The 18241-nt window shown below is 42.5% G+C and overlaps 1 protein-coding gene across 1 annotated transcript in view; it reads right to left on the minus strand.

Moving 5' to 3' along the window:
- The window catches only part of LOC135526462 (protein sprouty homolog 1-like), a 105279-nt gene extending 87625 nt beyond the window's left edge, over positions 1-17654 (minus strand). Inside the window, exon 1 of the mRNA XM_064954856.1 lies at positions 16950-17654. The gene's annotated coding sequence lies outside the window, so the exon portion shown is untranslated. The remainder of the gene's footprint in view (positions 1-16949) is intronic.
- Between the last annotated feature and the right edge of the window lie 587 nt (positions 17655-18241).

Below are 18241 nucleotides of genomic sequence, written 5' to 3' on the forward strand. Positions count from 1 at the left end.
AATTAGTGGCTTCCGCCTCCTAATTGGTTTCTCTCCATTTCCCCCGCCCTAATTCAGGATCGGACCAATTGGCCGTGTCGTACTTAGTGGGCTTTGTTTGTCTTAAGAGAAACCGTACACCGTAATCAAGGCCCGAAATGAAAGTTTTAAGGGCAACAAAAGCAATCTGTGGAAGCAGACAACTTCAGTCAAAGTTTTTTTTTTTTGCCAAGAGGAAAATAAAGCTAAATTTGTAAGGGATACAAATGTGGGGTTGCTCAGAGAAATAGCCTTGTGGTGCGCGGATTTATTGTTGTTTGCTGCCGTTTGGTTGTTCGATGTGCCTAAGAATGCCAATGATTTAATCCAGACTGTGCAGTCTCAAGGTCTCCTGATGGAGAACAGTTTGGCTAAAATCCACTTTTATGCTGTAGAAAATGTAACGGATAAAATACACTTCATTCAAAGCTGATGTATTTAATGTTTACAGTCCACCTCACAACTCAGCCATGTTCTTTGCATACAACAACCTTAACAAACAAATGAAAACACAGGATGGCATTAGGCTAAAGCTCACTACTGCATGTTTATAACTGCATGTACAACGTCTTTAGTGGTTTTTCTCATCGGAAACTCGGCAAGTAAACACTCCCATGTTCCTGTTCTGTTGGCACTGCTGTTTCTCAATTACACAGGATGTGAGCAAACTAATGGTATACTTCTCCAGCTCTTTCCCACCACTATTATTTGTGTTCCCTTGCTGAGGAAATAAAAACAGACCCAGAACTCATCTCCCCCGCCGTATTGATGCTGACAAGGGGAGATCCACCATTGGTTGTGGACATGGCCAGTTAATAACTCCAATCAAATCTGTTTCTAAACAACGTCCGGAGAGCCCAGAGCTCTCTGCACCAAACGTTATGGGAAAGCAAAAGTGAGAGACAGAAACAGATACGGAGGAGGAAAGCTGAGCAGAGAGGGAGGAAGAGGGAGATAAAAGGAGAGGGAATGAACGAAAGTGTTATTGCATATGAAGGTTGAATAAATACATTAAGTGGCAGATATATGCAGTGCATTTGGAAATTATTCAGACCCCTTGACTTTTTCCACGTTTTGTTATGTTACTAAAAGGGATTAAGTTCATTTGTCCCCTCATCAATCTACACACAATACCCCTTAATGACAAAGCGAAAACAGGTTTTTAGACATTTTTGCAAATTCAAAAAAACAGGTATATTACATTTACATAAGTACTAGACCCTTTGCTACGAGATTCGACATTGAGCTCAGGTACATCCTGTTTCCATTGATCATCCTTGAGATGTTTCTACACCTTGATTGGAGTGCACCTGTGGTAAATTCAATTGATTGGACATGATTTGGACACCTGTCTATATAAGGTCCCACAGTTGACAGCGCATGTCAGAGAAAAAACCAAGCCATGAGGTCGAAGGTATTGTCTGTAGAGTTCCGAGACAGGATTGTGTCAATGCACAGATCCGTGGAAGGATACCAAAACATTTCTTCATCATTGAAGGTCCCCAAGAACACAGTGGCCTCCATCATGCTTAAATGGAAGTAGGTTGGAACCACAAAGACTGTTCCTAGAGCTGGCCACCCATGGACAAACTGAGCAATCGGGGAAGAAGGGCCTTGGTCAGGGAGGTGACCAGGAACCCGATGGTCACTCTTACAGAGCTCCAGAGTTCCTATGTGGAGATGGGAGAACCTTCCAGAAGGACAACCATTTCTGCAGCACTCCACCAATCAGTCCTTTATGGTAGAGTGGTGAGATGGAAGCCACTCCTCAGTAACAGGCACATGACAGCCTGCTTGGAGTTTGCCAAAAGGCACCTAAAGACTCTCAGACCATGAGAAACCAGATTCTCTGGTCTGAAACCAAGATTGAACTCATTGTCCTGAATGCCAAGCGTCATATCTGAGGGAAACCTGACACCATCCCATTCCTAAGAAGCATGGTGGTGGCAGCATCATGCTGTGGGGAGGTTTTCAGCATCACGGACTGGGAGACTAGTCAGGATCGAGGGAAAGATGAACAAGTCTCTGAATGTCCTTGAGTGGCCAAGCCAGAGCCCGGACTTGAACCTGATCGAACATCTCTGGAGAGACGCTTCCCATCCAACCTGACAGATTTTGAAAGGATCTGCAGAGAAGAATGTGAGAAACTCCCGAAATACAGGTGTGCCAAGCTTGTAGCGTCAGATCTAAGAAGACTCAAGGCTGTAATCGCTGCTAAAGTTACTTTAACAAAGTACTCAGTAAAGGGTCTGAATACTTATGTAAATGTGATATTTCATATATATTTTATATATATATACACATATATATAAATTTGCAAAAATTTCTAAAATCCTGTTTTTGCTTTGTCATGTGTAGATTGATGATCATTTTTAATTTATTTTTTGATATCTTGGGCTTTTTTTACCCCCTTCTTTCTCCCCAATTTCTATCTTGTGCCCTCCGAAACATGACCTACCAAACCGCTTATCTTAACACTGGAAGCCAGCCGCACCAATGTGTCGGAGGAAACACCATTCACCTGATGTCCGAGGTCAACCTGCAGGCGCCCATCCCACAACAAGGAGTCGCTAGAGTGCGATGAGCCAAGTAAAGCCCCCCCCCCCCCCGGCCAAACCCTCTGCCAACCCGGAAGTCGCCCTATGGTTCTCCCGTTCACGGCCGGTTGTGATACAGCCCGGGAATGAACCAGTGCCATAGACCGCTGTGCCACTCAGGAGCCCAGAAAATAAATATTTCATCCATTTTGGATAATAAATACGACATTTGGTCACTTTGAGTATTTGAAAAGATGTCATCTATTTTGACAACAGGGTGGTGTCAAACTGTCACGAGAGAGGAGGAAAGAGAGAGAATCTCAAGGAAGCGAGCTAGCATGCCTTTGTAGTGAGGGTTTGTGTTGACTGCAGCCTGGTTTGTGACCATCATAAAAGGCACAATCCTTTGAGGTCAGAGACATGTCTGGTTGCCCAGTGCTGCTGGGTAACACTGCAACGTGACACCCCCACCTCCCCTCTCCCTTGTCTCCCCTGTGCTATCCCTCCCCGCCCACCATATTTGCTGTAACTCCTAATCAACGCCATATTTTCCAGTTGCCAGGGTAACTTTCGATAAATGTGCGCAAAGACAGATCAAAAAGACAAAAACAAACCTTTAAATTCTATTAACCACAAATACGTCTCATCTGTTGCTTGACATTAAACGCACCGGTGATTGTTCAATTTAAGCAATCTAAGCATATTGTCCAAGTTTGTTAAATTCATTTGAGGATACATTCAACAAAGTGATATGCTACTCCTATGCAAATGTACACAGAGCTAACGGCAAATCTAAGAGCGCACAAGCGCATCTGTGGCATTGTACCATTTCAGGAAAGTAAAACTTATGACGCATATGTGTGTTTACCAAAGCAAAGCTGCAGCAAATACTGTGGGGAAGGCTCAAACAGAATGAGACCTAATTAGCATGCTTATAATGATATGTCTAGCTTTAGCCATTAGCCTCAAGGTACATCTGAGGGCTCTCCACTGCGGTAAGGGTCCTGTGATGTCAGCACTGGCTTAGTAACTCTAGAGGGAGTGTCTTTTGTCCACCATTGAAGCTCTGGATTCCATTAATGTGTGTGTGTGATCCCTGCAGCTACAAAGAAGGGTGGGGGGGCATATAGGGTTTTTTGTTTAGTTTTTTACTTTCCTAAGAGAGCAACTTTACACAGGCAATTTGAAACCTTTACCTAAAAATTCAGTAACATAACCATAGGGCAGAACTGAATTAAAGATTTGACCGCATAGCGTAATTTACATTTATCAATAAAACATGACAGAAATCGTCATAAGAGAGGGATGAATTATTAAGCCAGAAAATAAGAGGGGGTAAAAGAAAATAAGGGAAGAGGGAGAGAGGGAGAAATACAGAAAGAGAGAGGGAGGAAAGATAGAGGCTCTCTGTGTTCCTCCTTGCGCCTGCTGTCTGCGACCACTTTGCCCTGGGCGTGAACGCCAACGTGAGCGTGCCTCTCCTCTTAGTCTGTTTACAATTACTGCTCCACGAATGAATCTTCCACGAATGACCGCTTAACTGGCAGCCCTGACTCCTCAGGAACAAGGGAGCTATTAGTGGAGGAATTGAGGAAGGAAGGAAAAGGGGAAAGCCAAAGGGAAGGCAGCCCAGCTCAGAGGCCCAGGGAGGGAGGGAAATGGAGGGTAAGAGGGAGGAGGGCTCGCTCAGCTGCATCCCCCGAGGTGATCTCTTTAACAGAGGAGAGATCCTGGAGGAGGGGAGTGCGCTCTCCACTTTCTCCCCTCCAGCAACCGGAGATGAACGAGATTAGTTCTGGGTCTGGCCCGGAGGACAGTGGACTGGGGAACATCTGAAATGCGTCCATTTCTCAGGCAACAGGATTTAGGATGGGACCCCGTGCCCTTTAAAGCCGATAAATACATGAGAATATTTTGCGGGGCGCAGTCCAAGTCAGAGGTTTAGTGCATGAGAGCGCTTCTGGTGGTTCCTGTCAAGAGTAAATTACTTTGACTCAGAGGTGACATGTGTTTTGGAAAGAACTCTATCCTCACCCAGTCGACATGAACACGTGTGCACACGCCGTCGTTGCAGATTTGTACGAAGATGTGTGAAAAAATGGATTAACATTTCAGTACTGACTGAAGGAGCTTCTCAAACTAAACTGTTAGCCATCTTGTCCCGAAGTCTGACACAGCCTGTTTGTGACAGCTAGGCAAAACCTGCAACAGTTTAGATTAAACCTCTTTGAGAAATAAGCTGTTGGGGCCAAACTAAACCAACTACTTAAGATCCAGGCATATTTCACAGGATCATTCATCAAGTTAAGAGAGGAAATGCGTTGACATGTCGTTGTCCTCTTTCCAGTGTGGCTGCCAAGTCCCAGCAACAGGATTTGGGAAAGATGTTTGTTCCGTGGTTTATCCCAGGCTTTCCACTACCGGCCCTTGCCTTGCCTGACCCCAGGGTTCCCAGTTTGAAGGTTTTAAGGATGATTCCAATTTTGCAAGCCACTGCCAGATAAGAATAGCACCGAACTGAGACATTTCATGGAAAAAAATGTTTCTTTCAAGGAAAGTGGTTACTTAACTGAAGTGTCACACATTAGGATAGTCTGTTGTTTTAACATTAAAGGAAATTAGCTTCATAAGCACCTTGCATTTAATTGTAAAAAAGTAATTCAAGGAATGTGTTTCTTTCTTGACTTGCAGAGCCTTAACCAGAATATTAAAACTACCAGTAAACAATCTATGACCACAGCCCACAATCTCAAATTGCAACCCCCCCCCCCCCCCCCCTGAAAAAGTCACCACCAATGTCAGAACATGGATTTAACCTCAGTTTCAGTTCAGAAAACCCTGACAACTGTCCCCATTTCCTCTCAATCAAGTTAAAACACATAGAACCCCAATAGAAGTTGCTTAAACACAAAAATAACCAGCAGTTTGATATACACTCAGTGGCCAGTTGATTAGGTACACCCACCCATCTCGTACCAGGTCGGACTCCCCTTTTTCTTACAGAACAGCCTGAATTCTCCTGGGCATTGAAACGTTGCTCAATTGGTATCATGGGATCTAAACTGTGCCAGGAAAACATTCCACACATCATTGCACCACCAGCCTGTACTGTTGACAGCAGGCAGGATGGGGCCATGGACTCATGCTGCTTATGCCAAATCCTGACTCTGCCATCAGCATGATGCAACAGGAACAGGGATTCGTCGGACCAGGCAATGTTTTTCCTCTCCTCAATTGTCCAGTGTTGGTAATCGCGTGCCCACTGAAGCTGCTTCTTCTTGTTGTTTTTAGCTGATAGGAGTGGAACCAGGTGTGGTCGTCTGCTGCAATAGTGAAGAACAAGAACGCCTGCACACTGTTCATAAAGCTCCCAATTCACCTCTTTATTGACAACGTTCCAATCTGAAATGGATCCTCGTCAGGTCAAACAAACAAACTGAGTGCTCACATCCCAAAATATACACATTTCACCTCACATGACCATTGTGGACATGATGCATGGTGGGTGCAAAAACTATGTGTATCTCTAATAATTTTATAACAATGAGATGGGTACATGTAGTAGTTCCAGAAAATAATATATTTACAAAATGACCAAGTAGTAGCCCGTCCGTGACAAGGACCAACGAGTTGTGCGTTCGGAGATGGCGTTATGCGCACCGTTGTACTGCGTGGTTATTTGCAGTACAGTATTTCCATGTCTTTACATTGGAGTCATTTAGCGGACACTCTTATGCAGAGACTTACAGTAGTGTCTATTTCCTTGTTGAGGAACTGTGCATAATGTAATGCAATTTAAATTCATGAGTACTTCCTCAACTGCACTAAATAGTGATGAGACGATCGTGGTGACACCGATCTACTGTTTTTCAGGAGGCGACTGAAGACTCATGTCCCCATGCTTCAGGTTTGGACGGCAGAGAAGCCACACCCACAAGAGGAAGTAAGTTGTTTTATGTGTTGTTTTTATTTGTCTGATCAAGTATTGATTCAGTTCTTTTAAGATTCTGTTTTTTCTATTTCTTACCTTTGAACACTGCATTGTTGAGAAAGAGCTTGTAAGTAAGCATTTTGCTGTACCACTTACACCTATTCTATCCTGTGCAAGCAGACAAATACACTTTGATATACGAGATACCAGTGTTGATAAGTGTTATATTCCTGTGTCATAACCATTATAACCACAACCCTCATAACCATCACCACCACCTCAGTGTATACAGGTCTAGAACATGGAAACATTACTCCTGCTCTGACAGCCAAATGGGCCCCACTGAAGGTGCTAGGATTGATTGCATTTCACTTACAATGGGTAACTTAAATCTTGATGAAGATGACTGGGCTGATTGAGGATATACATTGGGATACCATTACCGTCTGTCCGGCAGCGCCTCCGAATCATCGCTCAGATAATAGCTCATTTGTTAGCCGCCCAAACAGCACTGGTCCTTGTTGAATCAAAAATCCCTGTCCTGTTTATGACTGGACAGCCATACACCCCGTCGCATGTTACTATACCCTTCTCCCATTTAAATCCCCCCAAATGTACACATAATCTACTTGTAAGATCATCTTAATGTGGTGTCAGGATCCCCGGTCAGGGTGCTCTTCTCAGGGGGGCTTTGGGAACCACACAAAGGGGGTATTATTAGGTGACCCCTCCCAGATCGCCTGTTTGGCTCCTGTGGGCCTGGCTGTATGGCTGTATGCTGCAGGTGAGGACTGATGACTCATCCAGGTCCCTGGCTGTTATTGGGTGGTGAACACTGAAGCAGGGAAGAGTGGGTCATGTAGGTGTTTTGTCTGAGCACATCTTGTCAAATGTGCAGTCAAATAGGGTCCCTGACCTCTTGAAAATATCAAGCCCCCCTCTGAAAGGCCAAACTTCCACTGCAATACTGAGGCTTAAGCTGAAGTGAATTAATGGGACAACAAACCGATTTCTCGTCTATGCACAAATATAGCAAATGCAAGAAAAGGTTAGCTCCATATTACCACAGTCCTAGCACTAAATACTGCACCATCCTACCGTGCTCTCCACTCGTCATATTTTACCGTTACATTGACCACATTTAGCAGGCACTAAGACCCAGAGCGACTTACAGTAAAGTGACTGCATACATTTTCATATTTTCCTTTGCTCTACCAACTAAGCTACACGGGACTACTCAAGACATTACGCCAAAAGAAGTACATCTACACATCAACATGTACAGTGGTACATGCACTTGAGACATAAAAACACACATCAACGTGTACAATGATTTATACATTTGCCATTAGACCTGTTAATGTTACCAAGAATGCCATTCCTAGGTCTTGAGGCACAACTAAGTCCCAATGAGAGAGAGGGTAAAGAGAAGAGCAGCTCTCCAGTGGGATTGTGGAGGGGTTTAGGCACAGCAGTTATGAGAATAAATGAGATTTCCTGAACTGAAAGCATTCCAAGGCCCTGGTGGTCTCTGCTCGCCAAGAGGCAAGACGACACACGCTGGAGAGGTCTGCCAGGTATCAGTGCGCAAAGAGCCCTCATTTCCTGCCTCTTTTCTCGCTCTTTCTCTCACCCGCCCTCTCTCCCTCTCTCTCGCTCACCAAAACAGAAGAGCAGCCGGTGGAAGTGGATTGTGTGTATTGTTTCACCGTCGTTTTGGGCTTTTGTATTATCTACGTCTGCTCTGCTAATCCCAATGTGGAGCACATTGTCAACGTCCTTTCAAGTTGAAAGGAAGCATGCCACAACCAGGACTATGTCTAATTAAAAACAAATGTTTTAAGTGAGAAGTAGGCATTGGTCTGAAGCTGAAAAATGAAAGGAATTTCACAAGCATGGCCTATTCCACCCATGCTCTACCAAGGTTTTCAAGCACACAGCTTTGACCTACTACAGTAGCTATGTTGGTCTATTGTACTTCAAACAATGTGTATGCAGGTTACTTAGGATATAACCCTTCTCAAACAGACTAATCCATACTCTTAGAGGAGCTCCCACAGTAATGTGATTTATACAGCATACAAGTTAAAGTATTGGATTCTTCACACACTACACTAATCCCATTCCACTACCTGTCCAAGCTTTTTTTTAAATGAAAATAAGCTTTGCTGTTATATTTACAAGACATTCATGCTTTTGTCTTGTAGTAATGTGGTGCCTGCCTGTACTTCTTTCAACCTTTTCATTTAGAAATACACTTCATAAAATAGTTTCTTGGTCAGTAAGTGTCCAACACACTGTGTTGGACACAGTCACTGATATATAGAGGTCTATAGAGCCTGTCTGCATTCTTGATTTCTGTAATCATTAGTTTACCTGTGTAATATTGACATAAGCTCATCAACACTTGTTTCGCAAACATGGTCCTGTTCTATCAATTGCTGGGCTGATCAATGGACAGTTTATTTGTCAAATGAATATGTAGCTTAAAGTTGTCTATTTGTATATATTCTTGCAATAAAAATGACCCTACAATAATACACATTTACAATAGGCCTACATCTAAAAAACAATACATACAGCCTAATGATATATACTAAGTGTACAAAACAAGGTGCTGGAAAACCTTGGTACAGCATGGGGGGCATAGGCATTGTGGGGCTCATGTGAATTTCCTTTCTTTTTCAGCTTCAGACCAATGCCTACTTCTCACTGAAAACATAGTTTTGTGTTTTTAATATCCATGGTTTTTACACCAGAAGGTGATTATGCAACATTATTATACACATTATAATACAGCATGTCATAGCCATTCAAGTCAAGTACAAATACACAATAATGACAAATGGCAACAGAAATTATGTAGTTATTAGTATTTATTTAATATTAACTGATTTTCCAGAGGAAAGCAAAAAAAAACAGAAAGCTTTTTAAGCCAATATGAAACAAAATAGAACAAATCTCCATGATATATTTTAACAAGACAATTATCAAGCTCCTGTATAATACACAAATAATAAACATGTAGCCTACCCATTAACACTTTACAAATATTATTGACTGTCACATTAAGTGGCTTGGAGAGCAAGGCATGAACATAATAAAAAAAAATCCCCATCAAAATCCGTGAGTTGAAGATGGAGTTATCAGGGTTTTTTTCATGGACTGCGTCTCAATGCACCGCATCCGCCTGTGGGCTGCGTCTCAATGCACCGCATCCGCCTGTGGGCTGCGTCTCAATGCACCGCTTCCGCCTGTGGGCTGCGTCTCAATGCACCGCATCCGCCTGTGGGCTGCGTCTCAATGCACCGCATCCGCCTGTGGGCTGCGTCTCAATGCACCGCATCCGCCTGTGGGCTGCGTCTCAATGCACCGCATCCGCCTGTGGGCTGCGTCTCAATGCACCGCATCCGCCTGTGGGCTGCGTCTCAATGCACCGCATCCGCCTGTGGGCTGCGTCTCAATGCACCGCATCCGCCTGTGGGCTGCGTCTCAATGCACCGCATCCGCCTGTGGGCTGCGTCTCAATGCACCGCATCCGCCTGTGGGCTGCGTCTCAATGCACCGCATCCGCCTGTGGGCTGCGTCTCAATGCACCGCATCCGCCTGTGGGCTGCGTCTCAATGCACCGCATCCGCCTGTGGGCTGCGTCTCAATGCACCGCATCCGCCTGTGGGCTGCGTCTCAATGCACCGCATCCGCCTGTGGGCTGCGTCTCAATGCACCGCATCCGCCTGTGGGCTGCGTCTCAATGCACCGCATCCGCCTGTGGGCTGCGTCTCAATGCACCGCATCCGCCTGTGGGCTGCGTCTCAATGCACCGCATCCGCCTGTGGGCTGCGTCTCAATGCACCGCATCCGCCTGTGGGCTGCGTCTCAATGCACCGCATCCGCCTGTGGGCTGCGTCTCAATGCACCGCATCCGCCTGTGGGCTGCGTCTCAATGCACCGCATCCGCCTGTGGGCTGCGTCTCAATGCACCGCATCCGCCTGTGGGCTGCGTCTCAATGCACCGCATCCGCCTGTGGCAGCACTCCACATCTGCAGTGGAAAGTGGCGGAGCTACATCGGTCAGACCATGAGACATCCCGAAAATCGGCCTTCTCATAAAAACATCTGTCGCATCCAAACGGTTTGGCCTACAAACTATTATGATCACTCTTTGGAAAGGGACTCTCATGAACACAATGGTGTTCTCCGTTTTGATCTACAACCCCAACAAGTGTTACGGGACTCATATGAAGTCAATAACACTGATGTGCCAACTTCAGTCTGTAGCGTCCGAACCATACAAGGTAACCCATACAAACGAATGGAGGTAGTTTTGTGCCAAAAAAAGGGGATATGTGTCAACAACAAAATATCCAAAGCTTTTTTTTTTTTTTACATAAAAAAAAATATATATTACCCCTCTACCACCTCCCTTCTTCGAAGGACAAATATCTTTTTTTTTTTTTTTACAGCTTTTTGCTACACATACATGCATTTTACATACACGTTGCATACATGGTACTCAGCCCATCCCACCTATCACCATAGACCTCAGCTCTTTAATCCCACCCCTCAGCCCATCCCACCCCTCAGCTACTCTCAGCCCATCCCACATATCACCATAGACCTCAGCTCTTTAATCCCACCCCTCAGCCACTCAGCCCATCCCACCCCTCAGCTACTCTCAGCCCATCCCACATATCACCATAGACCTCAGCTCTTTAATCCCACCCCTCAGCCACTCAGCCCATCCCACCCCTCAGCTACTCTCAGCCCATCCCACATATCCCCATAGACCTCAGCTCTTTAATCCCACCCCTCAGCCCATCCCACCCCTCAGCTACTCTCAGCCCATCCCACCTATCACCATAGACCTCAGCTATTTAATCCCACCCCTCAGCCACTCTCAGCCCATCCCACCTATCACCATAGACCTCAGCTATTTAATCCCACCCCTCAGCCACTCTCAGCACAACCCAACCCTCAGCCCATCCCAACCCTCAGCCACTCTCAGCCCATCCCACCTATCACCATTGACCACCCTCGTTTGGTTTCCATGTGCTATATATCTTCAATTGTGCTGAGATGTTTTACATAATTTTTTAACCTTTTGAATCGTATAGTATCCACAGTTTGTGAGCTAAGGATGAAAACCTTTCCTACGAGTATGATTATATTATTTATTGACAGACTACGGCTTTCCAAATCGCCCAACACTGCTATTTGCAAGGTTAATTTTAAGTGCATGTTTAGATTTTTTAACCATCCCTGAACCTGTGACCAGAAACTAGCTACATGGGGCAATAACAGAATAAATTATCTTTGCAGCAAAATCTACAGAGCTGAGATTGTTGTATGCCCCCTATATATAGCATTCTGTTGATGGTAAGAATTTTATATAATCATTTAAATTGAAAAACTGTGTTGAATCAAGTGTAGTTTTTTGTACCCGTAAACCATTGGCCATGGAATTGGTACATCGAAAATCTCTTCTCATTTATTTTGCAACCAGTATGGCGCAGCTGTCAACATTTTTGTCCTCAAATGAAATTGTTATATTTTTCTATTTATGCCAGTTCCTTTAGCCAATTTGTATCTTTAAAATATGTCAGGAAAACAAGTTCCCTACCTTCTCCCTTTTCCACTTGCCTCCTCCATTTTTGTGGTAGTTGCAATCAGTTGGTTGTAAATTTGGATTGCGCAAATATATCCCATATATTTTTGATAACTGCATATGTGACATAACTCCTCCATTTCTATTCATAAAATCGTTAACAAATACAATACAATATTTAAATAAGTTTTCCATGAAAATTTTTATTAAATCAGTATATTTGAATTTAACCATGACATTTGTTATAATATTTGTTCCATCTTTTCTGGAGGATAAAACTGAAATTGTAACCAGCTTTGTTTGTATTGCTTGTTTAAGAAAGGGCGATACTTTAAACAACATTTCATTTTCAATTAGTCAGAAATGACAAGTTGTAATCTGTTTTAAGGCAAAAATGCAATTTTTGAACAAAGGATGAGCCTTTCTTAACAATCTACAGGAGAAACATTTTGGGTTTAAGTATAACTTATGAGTGAAGCTTTTAGTGAGAGGTTTAAAGCTTTAATATTGAATTAATATTGAATTCATTATATAAATAGGCAGGTTTAATTTTGTCTGGCTTAGCATTCCAAATCAAATGAAATATTGTTTTCTCATACGATTTAAAAAACAAGTCATCTGGAGTGGGCAGTGCCATTAGTACGTAATTAAATTGATGGGACCAAAGAGTTAATCAATGTGATTTTTTTCCATAAACAGACAAGTATTTACCTCTCCATTGTTACAGACTTTCTATTGAAATTAATTGTAGTAAGTACATGTATATATTTTTTTAGAGATGTGAAATCCAAGTATGTCTACTTCACCACCCGCCCATTTTATTGATAAACTACAAGGTAGTGCAAACACTATTTTTTAACGATCCAATATGTAATATGGTACACTCAAGATCTTCAATGAGACTGTGCAGGGAACCAGATTGCGGACTGAAGAAAAGACTAGAGTCATCAGCATACATTGACACTTGATTCTATGCCTAGGTTTTCTAACCCCTTAATGTTCTTGATGGATCTAATTTTAATAGCTAGCATTTCAAATGGCCATAATAAATAGATACAGTTGAAGTCAGAAGTTTACATACACTAGGTTGGAGTCATTTAAAGTCGTTTTTCAACCACTCCATACATTTCTTGGGAACAAACTATAGTTTTGGGAAGTCGATTAGGACACCCACTTTGTGCATGACACAAGTAATTTCTCCAGCAATTGTTTACAGACAGATTATTTGACTTGTAATTCACTGTATCACAATTCCAGTGGGTCAGATGTTTACATACACTAAGTTGACTGTGCCTTTAAACAGCTTGGAAAATTCCAGAAAATTATGTCATCGCTTTAGAAGCATCTGATAGGCTAATTGACATCATTTTAGTCAATTGGAGGTGTACCTGTGGATGTATTTCAATGCCTAACTTCAAACGCAATGACTCTTTGCTTGACATCATGGGAAAATCAAAAGAAATCAGTCACGACCTCAGAAAGAAATTGTAGACCTCCACAAGTCTGGTTCATCCTTGGGAGCAATTTCCAAACACCTGAAGGTACCACGTTCATCTGTACAAACAATAGTACGCAAGTATAAACATAATGGGACCATGCAGCCGTCATACTGCTCAGGAAAGAGATGTGTTCTGTCTCCTAGAGATGAACGTACGTTGGTGCGAAAAGTGCAAATCAATCCCAGAAGAGCAGCAAAGGACCTTGTGAAGATGCTGGAGGAAACAGGTACAAAAAAATCTATATCCACAGTAAAAATGAGTCCTATATCGACATAACCTGAAAGGTTGCTCAGCAAGGAAGAAGCCACTGCTCCAAAACCTCCATAAAAAAGCCAGACTATGGTTTGCAACTGCACATGGGGACAAAGATCGTACTTTTTGTCCGCTGGTCTGATGATACAAAATAGAACTGTTAGCCCATAATGACCATCGTTATGTTTGGAGGAGAAAGGGGGATCCTTGCAAGCCGAAGAACACCAACCATCCCAACCGTGAAGCACGGGGGTTGGCAGCATCATGTTGTGGGGGTGCTTTGCTGCAGGAGGGACTGGTGCACTTCACAAAATAGATGGCATCACCAAGAAGAAAAATTATGTGGATATATTGAAGCAACATCTCAAGACATCAGTCAGGAAGTTAAAGCTTTGTCGCAAATGGGTCTTCCAAATGGAAAATGACCCCAACCACACTTCCAAAGTTGTGGCAAAAGGCTTAAGGACAACAAAGTCAAGGTATTCGAGTGGCCATCACAAAGCCCTGACCTCAATCCCATAGAAAATATCTGGGCAGAACTGAAAAAGCGTGTGCGAGCAAGGAGGCCTACAAACCTGACGCAGATACACCAGCTCTGTCAGAAGGAATGGGCCAAAATTCACCCAACTTATTGTGGGAAGCTTGTGGAAAGCTACCCGAAATGTTTGACCCAAGTTAAACAATTTAAAGGCAATGCTGCCAAATACTAATTGGGTGTATGTAAACTTCTGACCCACTGGGAATGTGATGAAAGAAATAACTGAAATAAATCACTCTACTATTATTCTGACATTTCACATTCCTAAAATTAAGTGATGATCCTAACGGATCTAAGACAGGGAATTTTTAGGAATTGTGAAAAACTGAGTCTAAATGTATTTGGCTAAGGTGTATGTAAACTTCTGACTTCATCTGTATGGAGACAAAGAACAGCCTTGTTTTACCCCTCTTAAAAGCTCTATACTTTCTGAGAAGTAACCATCATTTACTATTTTACCTCTAGGGTTGCTTTAACCCATTGTATAAGAGATTCACCAAAATTACAGTAATCCAGGCATTTAAATATAAATTGTAGCCGTACTTTATCAAACGCCTTTTCAAAATCTGCTATGAAGACCAGGCCTGGTATCTTTGATGTTTCATAATGTTCAATTGTTTCAAGTAATTGTTGTATGTTATCTCCAATATATCATCCATGTATAAAACCTGTCTGATCAGGATGACCAGTATCTGGTAAAACCTCTTTTATTCTATGTGCTATGTTAGAGGCCTCCATTTTTTTATTTACATGGACTGGATCTATATACTTACCACTTGGGTCGTGTTTTAGTAGTAATGAAATCAGACCTTCTTGTTGAGTACCTTAAAGTCTACCATTCGTATAAGAGTAATTAAAACATGCTAATAATGGATCTTTGAGCACATCAAAAAAAGGTCTGATAGACCTCTACTGTCATACCTATACTGTAAATTCTGAATTATTTTTTGTCTTAGTTGAGACCTTTCTTAGATGTCTTAGATATGTTATTTATGAATGTGTAATTACAATGCATTACTATGGGCTCTAATAGTAGAGGCCAAACTCTATATTTTACCAAAACATTTTCTAAAGGGGTCCTAAAATTGTAAATCAAATAACTAAATGATCCATGGTATGGCCATCTTAAAACAATTCCATATGTTAGTTTAGTACCATGTTACATTGGCAGCCTGGCAGTTTCCCAAAGATTGGTGTTGACTATGAACTTTTCTTAGCTAGATAGCTGTGCTTTGTGGAAGAATGTGGGAGATATTGTCAACATTGAGTTGTGCGGGTGCATTGTGATCTGTCCATACAGTTAATTTTACAGCCTTGTAGCTAGCTAGCTAACATGACTGCCTTACGTTAGTTGGCTAACTAATTGGCAATAGCAGTCAAGGACGTTTGCAATTTTATTTGTGCTTGTTTGTTTGTGCTCTGATTACACGCAAGTGTCAAGGCCAAGTATACACAGATGACTTCAGCCATGAGAAAAACCATCCTTAGCTAGCTTCGTTTGTTTGGAACTTGCCTCTCCGACTTGCGTTAGCATCCGACTGGTGCTTTGGTCTGCTACCTGTTAGAACGCTGAGATTTGTCTGAAAAGATGTTAGCATTGTCAGAAATTCTACAAAAAGGAAGCACATCGTTAATTCTTAACGGACAGAAATTATAAATGTAATCAAAACGGTTGCCCCTACAAACATATTCAGTCCGAAATGTGCAAAGTCTAATAATGACTTCATGGACCTGTAGCCTCGTTCTTATCTGACGCCTAGATATTGAGCTAGGTCGGGGCAATAATTATTTTTATTTTCCTAATGCTAATCCAATAAGTGGTTCTCGGTAACGGCCAGACGATTCATAACGAGAGGCGGGGAGTGTGTTGTGTACCTTCAATCAAGTTGATTTGCTAATTTTCATCGACATTGGTGTCATATTGGCTTAGATATGATGGTAGGGAGATTTAAATTTAACATTGCTTTAATAAATGCATAAACTATACTATACTTGTGGGGGTGATAATACAAAGCCACTGTTTGAAAAGAAACAAAAATATGACATTTCAAAAATAAACTGTCATCTTAAGTATTTATTTAAAACCAGTATATTTGTGTGCATGGTGTGATCAGAGGTTTTGATATCCTGATCAATTGGGGCGGGGGGGGGGGGCACTCGTGTTATTTGACACTAATACAGCCCTTGAAGTTTGATACCTGTCTGGGGATCCTAACCCCCTGCCCCCACCCTCGAACACACACACACACACACACCCCTCCCAGAGCTCATCCATCCCCTGCTGGTATCCCATTACCTGGGCACACAAACACACACAAAGTCTTGGGAATTAAATCCACCATTTGTTTTCGTTTGCCACTGTGGTTTTTCTAATCCACAAAGCCAAATCATCTTGGTTTCTCGGAGTACAACTGTACAAAACTACTTCAGACGCATACTGCATGAATGCACGAATACTTAGAGCTTAGTGTCTTTTTACGTAACTGATTTCGACGGGCGAAACGAGGCGAAGGAGTGAAAACTGGGGTAAACTGCTGTATCATTTACCAGTAAACAGAGATACTAATACCTTGAGATAACACTGCCAGCCAAGCTTTCCGAGAGACATCCTGTGCTGTGCACCACCACCCTGTTGAGAAGTGTAGAGTCAGGAAAACAGTGAATGAACTCTAATCCTTCAAAAACAGCCCAAAGAGATAGAGAGAGATATAGAACAAGACAGATAATAAAAAAGAGAAACAGAGAGAAAAGCTGGGATATGATAACCAGCACAACAAATATGACCTGTTTTGACTGGTGGGCTTATTACCACACTCTTTTAGCGAAGATTAATTTCCTGCCAGGTCAAGGTTGGGCCCAAGTAGCCTTCTGTTGGATGAGTGGGAACACAGGAGGTGTGTGTCATTCAAACTGTGAGAGTCACCCATGACCAGCGTCTGCTAGGTGGATAGTTGATAGTTCCCCATGCTGGGGTGAAGAGCCAAAGGAGATTTATAAAACATGACAATGTTTACGTCTGGCTAAAGGTCAATGGAGAGTTGAAGACACCTTTTAAAACAGACTAAATGCACTGCTGTCACCAGACTTGAAAAGCTAAGTCTATAATGGATGCCTGGGAATGCCATCTAGATGAATGGTGATTGGCTATGGTCAGGTCTACTTGGCAAAACAACATTGACATCATCAGGCAACGCTGTGATACAATACATTTCACAAATACACCAAAGACTACACCGAACTTTACAAAAGGTCAAGGCAAATTCTTTGTAACCTGAAGCTATAAGGCTACAGTAGACTGGTATTCAGATATTTACAAACTGGCCCACAAATTATAGTCTAGGACAATTACACTTTCATTACAATTAGAAATGTCCAACGTTAACCGTTGGCTTGAAAGATACTGACAGATGTTCAGTGACCTATGTTTGTTTGCATATACAGCCTACAGCTTTTAAACTTAGTTAAACCTTTGCTTTTACTTGGATGTGTTTTCCTTCCCCCTTAAAGGTACTAGGAGGTATGCAATAAGTTAGAAACCCTTTTCCTCTCTTTTTTCCACACTATGGTTCTGAGAAGAACAGGTCAGGGGGGGTCAGATTCTGTAACTTTCCAATCATGTTTGGAAATTAAGAAATTACTGGGGGAGGTATTTTGGTAAATTTTGGAGGTTTAAAACGGCTCTTTGGGAAGGTGAAATTATTAGGCTGATGATTAAAACGCTGAAAAGGACCATTGATTTGGTCAAGATACGCAATGGAGGCATACCAATTACCAATGGTGACATGTAGCCTGTGTAAAATAACTAAATGGCAGTAGGTGCTAGGGTTCCAACCTCTAGAATAACTTTGACATCTCCTGTAT

Source organism: Oncorhynchus masou, chromosome 32 (assembly GCF_036934945.1).
Source record: "Oncorhynchus masou masou isolate Uvic2021 chromosome 32, UVic_Omas_1.1, whole genome shotgun sequence".
NCBI classification, from domain to species: Eukaryota; Metazoa; Chordata; class Actinopteri; order Salmoniformes; family Salmonidae; genus Oncorhynchus; species Oncorhynchus masou.